Source organism: Silurus meridionalis, chromosome 6 (genome assembly GCF_014805685.1).
Source record: "Silurus meridionalis isolate SWU-2019-XX chromosome 6, ASM1480568v1, whole genome shotgun sequence".
NCBI classification, from domain to species: Eukaryota; Metazoa; Chordata; class Actinopteri; order Siluriformes; family Siluridae; genus Silurus; species Silurus meridionalis.
The window spans coordinates 7,780,267-7,793,892 of record NC_060889.1 but is presented as its reverse complement, the minus strand read 5'-3'; the positions used below and the strand labels follow the sequence as shown (position 1 = coordinate 7,793,892).

Sequence of the window (13,626 nt, the reverse complement as noted above, 5' to 3'; positions counted from 1 at the left end):
AAAGAAGAAGACGACGACAACTGTGGGAAAAAGGGAGTAAAACACTTTAGGATATGTTGGGAAATAATCAACTTTGGAGTCGTAGCTGTACCTAAGCTTCACATTGGGCTGCATCAGACCACCATTTTGTATAGTACTTCCCTATAACAAGCACACCATGGTATAGTTTAGTAATTTGTTACATACACAGAAAAAGTGTAGATTTAAGTAAATTAAAAATGTTCACGATACACATGCTCTTTAATCATACATGCACACTAATCATTAATGACCTTGTAATTCGAGAAAACGTTCTATTCTATTTCCGCTACCTCGGATCCCTCCAAGCCATTTGCTACTCACATATAACCAGGTTAAATAAACAAATCATTGAATTGAGTGGAACTCTGTCCTTCACTATAAGCAGCTTCATAATCAGCTCTAACAAAGAAAAGTAACGCTCTACAAAATTAGCCGGTGAAGGCGAAATTAAATCCCTTAAACAGTTTGGACAATATGAAATTAAACACATAAATGGCAGGGGCAAACAGAAGCTTTTCCAGCATAGCTCCTCTGAGGTGAGAGTGGGTCAGGGCCATAACTCGTCAGATCTCGAGGAAAGTACAGAGCAAATAAGCAGTAATGGCAGCAGGTGAAGAAAGCAAAGGTGAGCATTACTGACCCCTGACTGCTTCCTCATTACACAGCGATGCTGCTCTTCTCACACTGGCACACATCCTACACCGTGCACACACGCACGCACGCACACACACACACACACACACACACACACACACACACACACACACAGTTCCATCTCCACTCCACATCAGTCCAATCAATCTAAAACCACCTAAGCATGCCCAAAATCGAATACTTTATTAAAGCCATTATTAAAGTCGGTCATTATTAAAAAGGATTATGAATGAACAGCCCTTTTATATTAGGCCTAATATATTAACCTGCACCTTGTTCCACGCTCTCTGTGACATGAAATTAATTCACAATAAAAAGAAAATTGCAAAAATATGCACGATTATGGAGGTTGTTTTCTTTTTTTTTTGGTACCACAGCAACTAGAAAATGTTTGGTTAATAAAAAAAAAAAATAAAATAAAAATTCTACTAACAATACATTGATACAGCATTTCTATTCATTCATACAGTGACAACATAGTTGGCTGTATAGAAAAGTTTCCTGGTTAGAATACTGGAGGCGGAGGAAATCTCTACCCGAGTACGTATCTCAGAAGTGGGTGCAAAATTTGAAAAACTGCAAGCAATTACAGTGGATATTTTGGGTGGAAGAAAAAATTCTTACTAGATAATTGTATGGTAAGGAAGCGAGACAGCTAGCTGGCTAGAACAAATATGCAATGAATATGCTTTAACGCAATCGTTGCAATGTCACCAATGGACTATTGAAGCGACAGAAACGACTCGATGGATACATTTTTTTTGTTGCTTTAAAATGTACCACGGTCACATTTAACCATACATGTTTGAGCCAAAAAAACACAAGAAGATCTGTGACAGTGAGAAAAGCAACAGTTGGCAAGGAGTTGGTAAACTGTGGGCTAGTGCTGGACAATTTTACAAATTAATGTGCTTAATTCGGATAATTACTTTAAAAGTATTCTACTCAAGACTGTTGTTGTCCCAACACTGCTCACAAGAAATAAATTGCATGCTTTCAATTATAAAGAATATTTGTGTACTTTCTGTACTATAGTCATTTACTAGTCTCTGGTATACTTTTGATTGTAACAGTTGATTCCGGTAAAGGTGAAGCCCAACCCAGATAATGCATCTTCATGGCACTCATTTTGTGCATAGGGGCATTATCATGCTGGAACAGGGTCTCGCAGTAAATTGTATGGTTAGCAAAAAATATGCCAAGAGTGCCGTTAAAGGGAATATTAAAATGACTCTGGAACAAGGCTACAGGTAATAGTTTTCTTCAGAATTAAAAGCATTGCCATTTTACGTGCAATAGGGGCAAATATGTTATACTTATACTACATGCCTGAAAGTATTGGCCTGCAAAAAAACTGAATAACATATTTGCCCCTATTGCACGTAAAATGGCAATGCTTTTAATTATTAACTATTACCTGTAGCCTTGTTCCAGAGTCATTTTAATATTCCCTTTAACGGCACTCTTGGCATATTTTTTGCTAACCTTTTGCAACCTCCCCACCAGAGCATACACACAGTGTGTTCCGATAACAAGTATTTGCTGCATAATAGATTACAAATACATCTACCTTCTTGAAAACGCTTTAACAGAGACCACATCTTGATACGGACACAACCTCCACAGCTCCTTCACACAAAAATGAAAGAAACTTATAGTGGCTTTTAAGGCACTTTGGACTTCTTTCATGGCAAAAAGTCCAATTTGCACAATGTGACAAGAAAGAAAACGAAGCTACCATATGCCTCCTGATCATGTTTAAAAAAAAAAAAAAAGTTTGCTAATGATCAGACAAATGCACCTTCCATAATCATATTTCTTATCTGTGGACACTAATATAAATGCACTCTTCCATTTCCTTGTTTATAATTTCATAAAGTTTGCTTTTAGATTGGCCCAACTCCAAGCTCCGCTGCAAGACATGAAACAGCGTTTCATTTCACAAGACTGCACCACAAACAGCTTTTACAGGTTAGTTCAAGGAGAAAATTCACACTTAGAACAAGCTGCAGAAAGTCAACAGGACGTAAGAATATCGCAATAAATACATCACTTCAGCCCCCATCACTGACTTGCCAGCGTTAGTTTTGTAAAACAGGTACACTTTTGTAATAACCAAGAAGTCAGAACGTGTACGCTGTCATTTCAGGCACGGCAGGAACTGCACTGCGTGCTCACGACTTTAAAATAACAGAGATTTTCACTTCCGCGACACGGATAAAAGCTTCGATTTTGTCAGAACATCATCCTGCCAGGTTGAGCTTTGATGTCTATGTCATTGATTTTTGTTCACAGATAAAGGTCTCTGACTAAAGACTCTTGCTCCTCATTTAGCCCAAATCCCAGATGTTTAATAGAGAAGAAGGTATTGTAACATGTTCTACAGCTGCAAAAGGTCTTGTCAAAGCAGTAAATACAATTTTAAATAGCAAATGCATTTAATATACTAAACTTATTAGCTTATATCCTGCATTATGTAGTATGTTACACAATATATGAACAAACGTATTGGGACTTCTGCCTTTTCCTGTCATATGTGGTTCTTCCTTAAACTGTTACCACAAAGTTGGAGACACACAATTGTATAGGATGTTTTTGGACATCCTATAGAAAAGGTCCTGTCATTACATTGAAGCATTAATATTCAAAGGAGATTCAATGCTGTTCCACCAGGGTTACATGGGTTGGGAGGGAAGATCTCGAATGGTCATCTCAAGCCTGTTGGACACCTTTTGAATGATTGGAATTCTGACTGTACCCCAAGGCTACTCATCCTACATCAGTACCTGACTTTACTGAAGCCCATGTAGCTGAATGAGCACAAATCTTTAAAACCACACTCCAAAATCTAGTATAACATCTTCCCAGAAGAGTGGAGGTACTTATAAAAGCAAATAGAGAATAAAAAGGGTCGTTCCAAAAGCACTTACAAATCAGGGGTTTATGAACGGTCAGTATAATGTAATTTTTATCAATTATGTTATATCATGGTCTGTCTGAATACTCAATGCTGAATAGTTGGAAGATGTGTATTCAAATCTTTGAATTCCCAGAAAATTTACAATGCTGAAAGTGTAGTAAGGTATGTAATGAAGTAATGCAATCTTTAATGTTTATGTGCTCAAGCAGACATAATTCTAGATCTGACAACCTCTATATAAAAATAACCAACAAAAATTAATCAGTCAAATTTTGCAATTCAAACACCAATAGCGACTTTAAATTGTGGATGCTGGTATAAGTGAAATAATCCACAGCTAGGTATAATCCAAAATTACATCATTTGAATGATGCTCTGCTTTCAATAGGATAGATCTTTGCATATACACAAAGCATTAAAATCCTACCAAGCCATGCATAATCCCATACCTATGCGATTTTATTTAAGCCGTATGTGCTGTATTTCACATACACAATGTTTTGTTTCAGTATCACTTGCCTTCCATACTTAGAACAGCCACATTCCTCTCTATTTGTGCAAAAAGCACTGGCATGTTTTTTCTTATACGTGATATAAAATTCACCTCAAGTCACATTACATTGTGAAATATAAAGACTTGCAAAACTGAACAGTTATAGACAGGAAAAAGACCAGATTATGTTTTGTGGTGGGTTTTATTTTCTCAAGTCTGTACCAACGATACCCTCAAATTCCTGTTCTTAGCTGACAGATATGGACCCTGATTTGGTCTTCTGCTTTTGTAGCCATCTACCTTGAAGTTTAATGTTTTGTGCGTGTTGAGATGCTTTACTACTTTCCATGGTTGTAAAGAGGAATTGTTTGAGTTACTATATCCTTACTGGCAATGGCAATAAGAAGCAATCTAGGCATTTTCTTTTGACCACTCTTTTTTTTTTGCATTTCACTGCTGCCACAGGATTGGCTGAATACATAACTGCACGTGTACTCAAACCTTCTGATATATGATGCCTATTTAAAAATGCATATTGCCAATTTATGACAAGGTATATCATGAAACAAAAGAGAACACAGTTCAGAGCACATATCACAATTTACTAATATATATATATATATATATATATATATATATATATATATATATATATATATATATATATTTTTTTTTTTTGCTTCACATACTTGCTACTCTAACATGTTCATACATACAAGCTATGTTTCCATAAAGCTGCTACTGTTTTAATAATAGCAGACAAGGCAACATGATTTGAAGGTCCTTCGTCTATGTCAATGTTGAATATCTTGAATATTCAATCTTTATATGTTGAATTTTTGACATCATGCACCTCTGGAGAAATGCTCAAATAAAAAAAAAATCAATAACGTATACCAAAAATTTATGTAAAGCCTATACACATTACATGCCCAACAAAATTTGACTCAAAACCTTCTGAGATCTTTTTTTACATAATATTATTTTTTAGAAATTATTATTGTTAAGTTTTCTTTATGGAGATGCTGCTTGACAAAAGCTTGTTTTATGGATGTTACAGAAAATCTAGTACAACTCTAAATAGATAAAACGAGACATTCTTCAACTTAAAAAAAAACAACAACTCATTGGCATATAAATAAGATAGGTATATAAGGTATATAAGAAAAGGGAAGCACATGCTCTTATGAGCATTAAATAAATGCATAAATAAATGTCTTGAAGCTAAAAATATCTCACCATACCACCATGGTGTGTTTGATTTGCAGTTTTTTTTTTTTTTTTTACACTTAAGTCCACTCTGTTTCACAGCCTTATACAAATTTATTGAAAGTAGATCCAAAAGAAAATTCTTTAGTTTCTTTTTTTATTTTTTTTATTTTAGATCTCAAAGTCAATGTACTGCTTCATTTATCAGCCTTTATATAAGGATATTAAACCATTACATAAGATACACAGACTTAGTTATGTGTGTTCTTGTTAAATAGTTCCACTTGAGTTTTTTTTTAAAGCACCAAAAATAAATCTAGTGGAAAATGTTTTAAAAAGGAATTAACAAAGAAAACTAGACAGCAGCTAGATTATAGTGAGTTATTTTCTTTCTTAGAGGCCGCACTGCCCAGTGCCTTTCCATAATGAGCCTGTATTGACCAAAATATGAGCAAGCATTTGTGAAATTTAATGCTTGTTTTAAACCTGAAGTGCTAACTAGACTGCTTTTGCACCAATCCAAGACACTGTTGTGGTAATGTCCCTAATATCAGCTTGAAGATGTGAAGCAAACTAACCACCACCCTAGACATTTTTGCTATTTTAATTTAGTATTTAGAAATGATTCAACTCTTCATTGTCAATCTCATTGGAAAAACACCATTGACAATCGTTATCTGATCTAAAAGTCTTAATATTGAGGTAAAATCTATGTATTTTTATTCTAATTGTTGTAACTGGAAATAAACACTAAAATGTATTTGCAATTAAGAATACAGTAATCCACAAGGTGGCAACCTAATATCTATACAGTACATTATACAGAATACCAGTATATCTTTATAAACCGTCCAGACACTCTTATAAACCATTCCTCATTTTAATATCTTTAAACCTACGTAATTGTAACATAAAAACTTATATATGGGTAATCACCAGTGGATTTTTTTATATTGTTTTTAATTTTAATTTTTGAACCGTGATGTGGCGAGGAATTACTGTATACAGTATAGCTTTTTTAATTATATAATTATATTTATTGTAAATATAGATTAACAAATCATTGGTGCTAAAGTGATTTGGTTTATTTTTCTATTTGAAACAACAGGCAGGGGCTTTAAAATCTACACAAAATGGAAGACATGATTTGACATATACACTGACATTATATGGACAAAGGTATTGGAATATTTGACTTGTGGTTCTTCACATATGACCATAAAACTGTTACTTCACAAACTGCTACCTTCACGATTGAGGCACACAATTGTATAGAAGGTTTAATAGCGGTGGCATTACATTTCCCCACTCGCTCGAACTAGGAGACCCAAATCTGTTCCAGCTCCGATGCCCTTGCGCACAAAGCAAACTCTATTAAAATATAGTTTGCATGGGTTGGAGTGGAACATCATGAGTGGCCTGCTAAAGAGGTCTCACCTCAACCCTATTGAACACCTTTGAGATAAATTGGAACGTTGACTGCACCCCAGGCCTCCTCACCCTACAGCAGTACCTGACTTTACTACAGTGCAGTATAACGTGCAGTTCCTCCTAAAACACGGTATCCCCCAGTCCCTATCCTTACTAAACTAATATGACAGTAGCTTTGTATGCTAAACATGTAAAACAGCCAGGAGACGAACAAGTGACTGTTTTTTAACAGTGCTGAATTTCACATCACCGCCTTCACCCACGCCTGTTGTATTCAATCAGGATAATGATCTAGACAAAATGGCATGTGTTTTCAGAGTTATTCCACACTCGTTTGAGCAGAGGTCGAACATCAGAGGCACAGATGGTGTCAGAGATCCAAAGAGTCATATCTGATATATGATTTGTAGCGTTATGATCAATTCTAACTATTATGCGACTTGATAAAATGATATTGTTTACTGTTGATGATAAAGAACCTCTGACTGTGTTACATAAAAAGAAATATCGTTCTCAATCAGTTCGAGGAAGCAAAGACATTGAACAACCATGTTTTCATTTAGAAAAAGGTCATCTGAAAAGTGAGTAAAGTAACTGCAAATTTTTGCTTCTTTTTATGGCTTTTTTTCTTTTTGCAAAAAACAAGGCATGGTTGAAAAAGGCAATGCGAGAGAAGCAAGACGATGCACCATTACAAACACAAAAACTACCCCGGATTATTGCTAATGAGCTCACACTGTAGAGCAAGACTTTACCATTTGAAGAGCTTTTAATTGGACAAGCACAGGCCTTGCCCATGATGACAAACAAAAAAAAAGGAAACATTTTTAAATAATTGATCAACTAAGAACTATTCTAGACCATGATATGTTATCCACAGGATTAACAGGCAGTTACAAAAAAACTTTGAAACAAATATTTAGATTTTAAAAGCACTGTGAAAGTGTTCAAGAGCTTTGTGAGTTATAAGTCCAAATCCTACATACACAAATATGGCAACAAAAAAAAAAGTGTGACCCTACCCTTCTTCAAAACGAGCCACATAAAAAAGTTTCCGAGCAAAGACAGAAGAATAAAAAGCCACAGTAAAACAGACCAAATACCTAAAATGCTACAGCTATAATCAGCTCTAAACAAAATAATGTCATCACTGTAGAACGTTTGCTCCAAACCGAAAAAAACAGTGACTGAGGAGGTGACAAGGGTCCTGTCGATCTTCCCGACCTGATGCCAAGTGTTGGCTCTTTAAAGTCGGTCATAAAATCAGCAGATGCAGTTCATAACCACTTGGTCCTTATGACAAGACATAATCCTCATGTTCAAAGACAAAGTGGAAGCAGCTTCTCTTGTTCATCGGCTTGCAGCCCATTTCAGCCCACCTTCATGTCGTAGCTTTCAGGTGCACTAAAAAATACATTTATTTCCTTAGTCATCGCATTAAACACCTACACATTGGAAAAATTTGGCCGCAACCCACAGACATGTCCTGATGGTGTAAATACTTTTTTTGGGTGTGTACACCAACGTCCCAAATAAAATGTGTGTAGCATTATAACTAAAACGAGGGTAGGAGAAAATGATCACAGTACTAAATGAAGCCATCCAAAAAGGTCTCTTACTGTTCCTATGACAACAAGCCCTGGTTACTAATTGATCTTTCCACGTCCCAGCAAATTAATTTGCTGGAATATAATATTGGGAAGTTGGCAAATAGGCGTTTCTTGGATGAGTGGCACAATGTAGTAGCAGTAGTAGTAAGCCAAGACTTGTGGGTTGGATATATTAAAAGTTCATATTAAAAAAGAAAATCTCACAAAAAATGAGTACACCCCTCACATTTCAGCAACCATTATAGTAGATCTTCTCAGGAGACAATACTATAGAAATGAAACTTGATATTTTAGTCAATGTACAGCTTATATAGCAGTATAGATTTACTGTCCATTGAAAATAACTCAACATACAGCTGTTATTGCCAAAATAACAAACAAAAGTGAGTACACGCTGAGTGAACATGTCAAAACTGTGTCTAAAGTGTCAAGATTTTGTGTGAGCACCATTGTTATCTAGCACTGTCTTAAACCTCCTGGGCATGAAATTCACCAGGTTGCACTAGGATCCTCTTCCACCTCTCCATAATGACATCACAAGGCGTCTAACGGTACACAAGATTCACGGTTTGGTACGTACCTCAATCTATCAATCTATCAATCAAATTTAATCTATCCCTCCATCCATAGTAGAAGTGAAGGAGGAACTGAAATAGCAGTTAACAGTGCTTTTTCCCCATAAGACCTGAAGGTAGAACTAAAGCCTATCCTGCAAACACTGTGCACAAGGTAAGAATACACCACAGTACCAGTCAACCACAAGGATCTATACACACAAATTCACATACGCAGTGAAAACTAGGGATAATTAAAGCAGAAGTAATTAATTGAAAATGAAACAAGAACATGTAAATGTAAAGATGCATAAATAAGCGAGGAAGAAGACGGTAGGAGAACGAGAAAGGCAACAGGCATACCAGAAACCGGCTCCTTCAGTACCTCAGAAATTAAAGATCGGACCTCCTGTATCTTCACAGCGCACGCAACGTCAAACCTGTGGTCGAATTTCTCACCACAACTCAAGTACAGGCAACGCCCTGAGCTATTTCAAAGTGACAGAATTGAATACAAGCGGACTTAAAAGAAAAACATAGAAATAGATGTTTTAAGCAGAAAAGAAATGTCTCACAGCTGACTAACATCACATCAATGATCCATTTAGAAGTTGGGTTTTACTCAAGATAACAGCGTAAAACGAAACCAGAGTGTAGCCACTGACAATTTCGATCTTTTATTCAATACCGGATGACGCTGCACGTTTTTTAGTTACTAAACTGGTTAGGTAAGCTTTAAACGCCCCCCCAAAAAAACAGTAAAGGCTCTCCCATCAGAAAAACCTACATCTCTACTGCTAAATGTTAAACCATTAAAACTGGACACTCCTCACAACTTCTTTTCTTTTCTCTGGATCAACCTCACTCGAAACGCATTTATGTGAAATTTTCGCCAATCAAGTCCCCGTGCAAGATGTTACAACGGCGCAATAAAACACATTCGCTTTACAATTGTCTGCTTGTTTATCTGCTGTATATGGAATGTCAGGGTTCTTTAGAGCAACTGACTTTCACTGGCTGCTCTGAAGGATCAACGCAATCCTGCTACCCAATCTGTTCAGCTTTCACAAAGCTGCCGTCTGTACAGAACAGTGTTTGTTTCAGGAGCACAATACTGCCTATATATACTGCCTACATAGTCTGCTCCCTCCCAAACCAAGTGCAGCATCTTAAACAATATTTTAATTTTGAATGGAGAGGCAGAGAATGGTTCTATGCTGTCTACAACAGTGTTTTCTATCAAAGAGGGCTACAATTAAAACCTCTTCAGAAAGCTAAGGACTCTTGATTATCCAAAGAGCCCTTAAACAGCCTTTTTGGCTGGGAATGTAGGAAAAAAATGTGTGTTCATTAAAAATTGCTTGATATTTGGGCACACTATAATGCTTTTTACCTCACAATTTTGTTGGCTTCCTTCCAAGGTAAAACATATTCCAAGTAGAACGATACATGGGAAGGTTCCAAATAGAACCATATGAGGAATTATCCTTGAAGATCCTTGTTCTGCAGGCCATGTGCCAACATGCTCATATTCCATTACAAGTGTATTGTAATGCTTGATTTTTTTGATGAGTTTGCATGATCAAGCATTAAAACTTGCATTGCAATGCTGATCTAACCAGATGTTGATTCATTTTCTATGAGCGCAGGCGTTTATTAATATGCTCATACAGATACAATATTTTCTCATAGATAGAATTCTGTATCAGATACTGTATTTTGAAGAATATCTGTAAGATATTCAATTCAATGGAGTCTATAGTATCAGTATCAAGTAGCAATCAGGGGTAAAACCACAGGTTTCTTTTGTTTGCTTTTATCATTTTTCCAAAATTCTTTATGACTGAGGACTGAAGTTTCTCTGTAACCTGACAAGCTTCTTAGTATTATTAAGAAAAAAGTGAGGTAAGTGGAATTTTTTTATAGCATAAGTGATATCTAACTTACATTTACAGATATTTCATAACAATTCCAAAACTCTAAACAAATAAAAAGCATGACGTTTGTATGCAAAAATAATTGTTACAATGTAGGAAGAATAAATCCTTAATGTATACACACTGTTTCAGAAAAACAAACTTATTCTGTATATATAAATATGTATAAAACAGTTCATTTTTCCGAAACAGCATGCTAGATTGTGTTTTATTGCTTACTTCATTGCTTTATATTAGAAAATATAATAACACACCAGTAACATCAATTATTTGGAGCAACATGTAAGTTCATTAATTTTTTTTACTTTTTTTCAGTTTGTATTAAAATAAGACCATCTTAAGGAGTTTGTCCGATCCTGACTTCTAAATGAGACCGCCTTCATCTCCAGCCAAAAAGGCAGCTTTCTTTCTTCTAGATGGATTTTATAGTGAGTAAAGTGCAAGCTGAATATCACAGTGTACTGTATAAATCATTCATATCGGCACACGGCCACCGTTCTGCATGCAAAAGCTTTTAAACCGGTACAACTCACCTGCTTAGTGCTCCGGACCAACACTTTATTGTGAGAACAAATAACAATAATTCATAATAACTCAAAAAACTTGGGTGCATTTTATTTTTGCAAACTCAAATCAGATGTTAGGTGCCGTAACAAGTTTTTTGGAACGTAATATTAAAAAAAATTAAAAATACAACCCTACTTAAAACATTTTTAAATAATTGAACACAGGAATATCATTGAAGCATATGGTGATAAACTTGTGTAGCTGTGTAGTAGGATGCATTGCTTGCCAGTTGGCCAAGTCAAGACACTGCAGATGTGACACAAGAAGAGATTGTAAACAGCTGTGGTACCGTTCCTCTTTCTTTCTTTCTTTCTTTCTTTCTTTCTTTCTAATAATAAGTGCATGTTTGATAACAAATCAGCTCCAGGTAGAGTATTAGTCGTGTTGCAGCTCAGAATAATAACATAATCCAGAGCTTGTGCTTTCTGATCTGAAATAAGCTCCATCTCAGCAAGATGGCAGGCTTATAGGATGGCTTTAAATAAAAACAAACAAACAAAAAGGAGAAAAAAAGGGTTGTAATATCAGCACTACATGCATGCATTCGTTGGAAATGATGTTGCAAACAATATTCATATATAACTAGACAGATATTTTGTTACCTTAATGGCAAAACCAGCCTGTGCCGCCTTCTTTAAGAATGCATTTCTTTGTTTAAGCAGTTCAGCCGCTGACTAGCAGAGCAGCCTGGAGGGGTTTGTATTACTCGTGTTATTTTTTTTAGAAGAAGCGTCTATTCCACCACAAATAATGATTTCATAAAGCGTGCATGGGAGCAGGTTGTGATGAAATGCGCATCATATCCAGAGGAAACGCAATGCAATGTGGCGTGCAGCCGCTCGCCGTTATTTCCTCCTGGTCTGTTAATTCAGGACGTGCAGCCCGGAGCGCGAGCACAGCGCGGTGACGCCGAAATAGAGCAGGATACCGCGCGTGCATGTCGGCACAAAGAGCATTTCGGCCGCTATTCCGTGACGCTCGTGCGGCTTCGTGCACGTCGCGTTTCCAAGAAAAAAACAACACAAAAAGAAATCTTCCGTGTTTGCACGCAGCAAAGCTGGAATAACAAAAAAAAAGCACTGACACACACACACACACTACACACACACAGGTTTCAGCTTCAGCATCTTCACTACGGAGAGGCAGAAGGTTCAAACTGCAAATCACTGAACCGCCACTAGGTGGAAGAAGAGAGCCTGCATTTCACCTGGGTTTGTTTTTTTACATGTTGTATTTTGGTGTATGGTGTACACTCTCCTGGTGAAGTTATATCATCACATGGGTTTTCTTACTTCCTTCCTGTCCAGATCTCAGCATGTCTGGCAGACATATCATCATGGATGAGTGCTCAAATGAAACTCAATCCCAGGAAAACTGAACTGCTGGTCATACCAAGTGATTCATCTCCATGGACATAACCATGGACAATCCACTGTCCTTTTCCTCACGTTGCTAATGTGGCACGCTCTTGTCGGTTCCTTCTCTACAGAAGGATTCGACCATTTTTATCCACACAGGCTGCTCAGATGCTTGTTTAATCTCTTGTCATTTTAACATTGTACTACTGCAACGCTCTGTTGGCAGGTCTACCTCTGAACACAATCCGCCCACTGCAAATGATCCAAAAAGCAGCTGTGTGACTTGTGTTTCAGTAGCTGCAAGCATCAAATTCAAAACCATGATGCTTGCTTACAAAGCCAAAAATGGACCAGCACCCTTTTACCTCAAAGCTCTGCTCCCTCAGATCTCCAAGCACTTTTCGACTGGTCCCACCTTCTCTCAGGGGAAGAAGTAGGTATACAGAACATCAAGATTCTTTTCTGTTGTAGGACAAACAGAATGGAATCAAATTCCCCTCGGTGTCCAAACAGCTGAGTCACTGCCTATCTACAAATGATGGGTGTAGACCTACCTTTCCCTGGAATACTAGCAATTGTTTTTGTTTTGTCTTTGTTCTGTTTCATTACGTTCGCAAGTCTGTTTGCCTCTGTTGACCTCATTGGCACAGCAGACTTCACACGTTCTATGATCTTGTCCTTGTTCTTTAGAATTGTGTCGATGGTTTAATGATTCATGATATAAGAACGAGTGAAGTCTACCATCTTTTTGCTTTGGTCCAATCTCTTTTTTTCCCCACTGTTATTGCTTCTGCACATTTTTAACAGTCGCCTCCACATCACAGCTTCTTTTCTGCTTGTTTCCGGACATCCTGGGCTTTGATCGAGCACTG

General features: G+C 36.8%; 1 protein-coding gene across 1 annotated transcript in view; it reads right to left on the bottom strand.

Annotated features, from left to right (window-relative positions):
- Nucleotides 1-12,565, bottom strand: part of b4galt2 (UDP-Gal:betaGlcNAc beta 1,4- galactosyltransferase, polypeptide 2) — a 153,836-nt gene extending 141,271 nt beyond the window's left edge. Inside the window, exon 1 of the mRNA XM_046852555.1 lies at nt 11,999-12,565. The gene's annotated coding sequence lies outside the window, so the exon portion shown is untranslated. The remainder of the gene's footprint in view (nt 1-11,998) is intronic.
- Between the last annotated feature and the right edge of the window lie 1,061 nt (nt 12,566-13,626).